General features: G+C 46.3%; 1 non-coding gene across 1 annotated transcript; it reads right to left on the reverse strand.

Annotated features, from left to right (window-relative positions):
- Positions 1–1060: 1060 nt before the first annotated feature.
- Positions 1061–1133, reverse strand: TRNAT-UGU (transfer RNA threonine (anticodon UGU)). Its single transcript has one exon. It is a non-coding gene; the product is annotated as a tRNA-Thr (tRNA).
- Between the last annotated feature and the right edge of the window lie 3262 nt (positions 1134–4395).

Raw genomic sequence — 4395 nt, forward strand, 5'->3', positions numbered from 1 at the left:
TTGCACCATGGAAATGGTGAAAGAAATAATTTTAAATCTGCATTTCCTAATGAATGCACGATGCTGCAAAAGACCAGGACTACTAAAATGTTTTCGCTGGGCACTTTCTAACCAAAGACACTAGAATTTTATTAAGGATACAGCCAAACTTGTTGTTGCTTAGAGAAAGCAGCAAGTCCCAGAGCCTTTGGGAATTCACCCCCTATTCTGGGAAAATGAATGTGCTAGACCAATACCGTGCCCAGGGACCATGCTAAACGGTTTTTAACAACTAGCAAAGCAAAGCGGTCCTACAACCAACCCTTGACATTTCCCTGTTTTTATGTGTACTGAAGCAATTTTCTAAATCAGGTGTTGGCAACCTCTGGCCCACAGGCCAGGTAAGGCCCACCAAGCAATGTCATCTAGCCCGTGAAGCCCAGATACTCTTGGACTTTCATCAGCAGAGAGTTATTGCAGTGGGTCACGTGTCGGCAGCAAACAACAACTGGATGAGAGTTATTGGCCCGTCTCGGGTAAAGCTGCGTTATTTTGGCCCAGTGCTCCTGGAAGGTTGCCAGCAGCTGTCCCAAAGGACTAGGATTCAGCCCAGCTTAAAGAGTCAGACAGATGCAGAAGGTGAAGAATAGGAGCTAGCCTACAGGTAGGCAGCCCCTGGCACATGTGCCAGAGCATGGCACGCAAAGGCTTTTTGCTTGGCACTTGCATGGCAGGGAAAGGGCCACGGCTGCACTATCACAGCAAGGATCAGGCCCCTTGCAGCTCCCCAGTAGTAAGAGGTGGACAGGTCAAGGTTGCGGGTGTTTTTGCCACCCTGCTGAAAAACATTGTTGACCCCTGATCTAGCCCATAGGTGCCTGGGGTGAAGCGTTATCAAATCTCGCCATTTTATCCAGAGCCTGGTTATTTTAGGCATCTTCATAAAGACACTTTGAAAACAGAGGCCACTCAAAATAGCTGCTATGCTCCACTATTGTCAATAGGGCAGAAGCCAGCAAGATAAAAACCACTTCCTTGCTGCTGCTAAGGACCCCATCATGGCCTGCAAAGGAAGATGCTAAGGCCCCAGTGAGGTTTGAACTCACGACCACTGATTTACAAGACCAGTGCTCTTACCACTGAGCTATGGAGCCCATCTATAGTACCTTTACTATACCATTTAATCCATTTTTTCTCTATTATAAAAAATACCAATAATGTTTTCACTATGAGATAGGCCTATCAACATGTTAAAGCAAGTCTTTTGTTTTTTTTTCTTTAAAGAAAGGGCCTGACCCCAGGGTGATATGAACACACCCTTCTGAGCTGGAGTCAGACGCGCTAACTTTGCACCATGGGGCAACTAAAAGAAGGGGCTAAAGCTATAGGAAGATATGAACTCACAACCCCTGATTTACAAAAACCAGGGATTTAACTACTGAGCTATAGCTGCAGAACCCAGACTACAGTATTTTATCCAGGTCTCCTCTATTGATACTGATAATGGTTTTGCTATGAAATTGGCCTATCTGCATGTTGACCTATTTGATGACTTGGGCCGTGGGCTTTTAGCCCACTAGTTTACTCTGGGATGCCACTGTTGGGCATGGGTGGGATCCAAACCTTCAACTGATTCCAGGGGACAAAAAATGACAAAAAAAGAAGCGTCAGTGAGGTCAGAAGGCTAAAATTAGTGGACCCTCAAGGGACACCGAGCACAGCACTCTGGCCAGTGCCCACCAGCTCTCAAAGGCAGCCAGAGAGCCAGCAGCTACTGCCCAGTGGTACTGTGCTCAGATGCGGTAGTGGAGCAGGCCCAGGAGAAAGGTCCTACAGTCCCGGGGACCCTCCCGGTCAGAGCCTCCTTCCTGGTGACCCAGATAGCCAGCTTGGCCAGGCCAGGAGGAGGTTGACTAGGAGGTCCTGGGCCTTGGTGGGGCCACGGATGGGGAGTGTGAAAGGAAACCGGTGTGGGGAGAAGTGCAGCCAGAACCTCAGAAGATGGACACCACTTCATAGTTGCTGTTAGGGACCTTACAGATCATCCAGTCCAGCCCCCAAAAGAAGAGCCTAAGGCCAGTGCTCTAACCACTGAGCCATGAAGCTATAATGCCCAGGCTATAACATTTTATCCAGTTTCCCTCTATTGATACCAATAACGGCTTCACTGTGAGATAGGTCCATCTATCTGCATGTTAGTTAAAGTGAGATTGAGAGGGTGCACATCAACGTGAGTTTGCAGAGGGTGCACATGAAAGTGAGTTTGCAAAGGGTGCATGTGCATGTGAAAGTGAGCTTGCACAGGGTGCATATCAAAGTGAGTTTGCAAAGGCTGCGTGTCAAAGTGAGCTTGCACAGGGTGCAGGTGGAGAGCAAAAGGGGATATAAGGGATGCAAGGGCAAGACAATTCTGACAAAAGGCTGACTGACTGTAGGGAGGAGGGGGAGTAAGTGGGCAATGGGGTTATATGAAGCACAGGGGAAAGGCTGAGAGGATGCACCTGAGGTTCAGATGAAAGGGCTCAGCCCTTTATAAAAAGCAGGCCTCTAACATATTTCAAGATAGGCTTCTAGAAATGGAGGTCCCCCCAGAAGTTACACGTCCTTTTAGGAAAAAAAAGAAAAAAAAAGTGTGAGTAGTAAGGGCTTATAAGCCATAGCCGTGTTGGTCTAAGGACACCAGCAGGCAAGTTTCTTTGGGTAAATCTGGTATCTTTTATCAGACCAACCACAATAGTTGGGAAAATTCTTTGCAAGATTTTGGGTATAAATACCCTTCATTAGATAAAGGAAGCATCTGCAGTTGGTGTGTAAGGGCTTTGCTTCCCCCCACCTTCCAGTTTTTGATGCACATCCCTTCCCATAGGCCAGGCCTAGAAACAGTTTCATTTATGCTGGTCTAAGACAGAAGGGACCCTTTTGAAGCCTGAATTACAATGAAGTGCAGGTCACTCCTAGATAAAACCTGCAGCAGTAGGAAGGCTCCCCCAGCCTCCCTTTCCTAGATTTTCTTTTTTTGTTTTTTTAATTTGTCTGCTTCTCTACTCATTTGTTTTCTCAGTCAATGAACGGAAGTGTGAAGACTAAATCTGTACAAACAGCGCCATGCCAGTGAGGAAGAAAGATCTATTTACCTTTCCGGAGTTACGTTACTGAGAGCCAATATTAATAATGACCCGGAGAGGCTGACACTTCATTGTATTTGCCTCAATTTCTTGAGACAGAAATGCAATTTCCTTGAGAACACGGCATTCAAAGAGCGAACCAAGGAGCCTTAAGAGGAACTTGCACTCTCAGCATTTGCAGCATCCCCGTTTCTCCTCCACCTTCCTGCTGGTTTTTTTCCCTCCAGCTCCTTTACCTCTTTTTTCACCCACCCGTCCACAGACGTTTTGGTCCATGTTGTTCACCCTATCCAAGGTCTCACACGTGTCGTTTGTGCTAGTTTCCCAGCTGTCTTGTGGAAGTCACCCTCTGGCCTCCAAGGGTTTGCTGCAACAACCACTGGTAGGGAAACCCTCGCAATCACGGCTTCAGCCCTATGTGGGCTGAACAGCAAAGTAGAAGCAAAAAGCATTTGTGTTTTTTTGCCCGCCCTGCAGTGTTTGTGTGGCTCGCAGGGATGCTCTTCCATTTTCTTGAATTTACTTGAAAAAGCTACCGCTTCACTTTTTAGTGGCAGCTCAGCAATATGCAGGTCATAGCTTCACTGGCCTTTCCAGGATCCAAAAAAAAAAAAGGCTCATGCACTTTTTTTTCTCCTTTAATTCTCTCTTGGCACTGAAAATTACTCTCTCTTTGCCGGTCATGCGCTGCCCACACTTTTCTCTCTCTCCAGACCCTTCCTGTATTATTCTCCATTCTCACCAGTATTGAGGGCACCGCATAATTCAGTAAGGATATTAAATTCAGTCTCCTGGCATTTACTTCTTCTTCCAGACCATTACTGAAGACGGACAAACAGGACTTCAGCTAAAATGAGGACGGAAGCGGCTATTCCACTAACCACCTTCCCAAAACATTGAATATTGCTGTTTGCGATTCATTAGCCTCTGCTCTTTTTTTCTTTCCCCCCCAGAGTTGTTAGTGATCAGTTTATCTGGCTGCTTGTAGCCAGACTGCCTTTAAATGGGTGTCACAAGAAAGATTTCAAGAGATGCCGTCTCACATGTTTTACTACTACTTCGTCATGTCCTATGCACTTTAGTTTTGTTATTCATCAAGAATAACTTCGAGGGGCTCGATCCACATTGAACTGGTGCTTTGTCGGGATATGTATGCCCATAAAAAGCAATTACAAAAGGTTACTAATTCAGAATGGTAGCATTTCACGCAGGATTTGCATTGATGAAGATACAGGGCATGGAGAATTGCTCCCCTTGTGTGCCTGGATGAAGAGCTCTTTATACAGGCATG

Source organism: Crocodylus siamensis, chromosome 5 (assembly GCF_052110815.1).
Source record: "Crocodylus siamensis isolate JL-2025a chromosome 5, ASM5211081v1, whole genome shotgun sequence".
Classification (NCBI taxonomy): domain Eukaryota; kingdom Metazoa; phylum Chordata; order Crocodylia; family Crocodylidae; genus Crocodylus; species Crocodylus siamensis.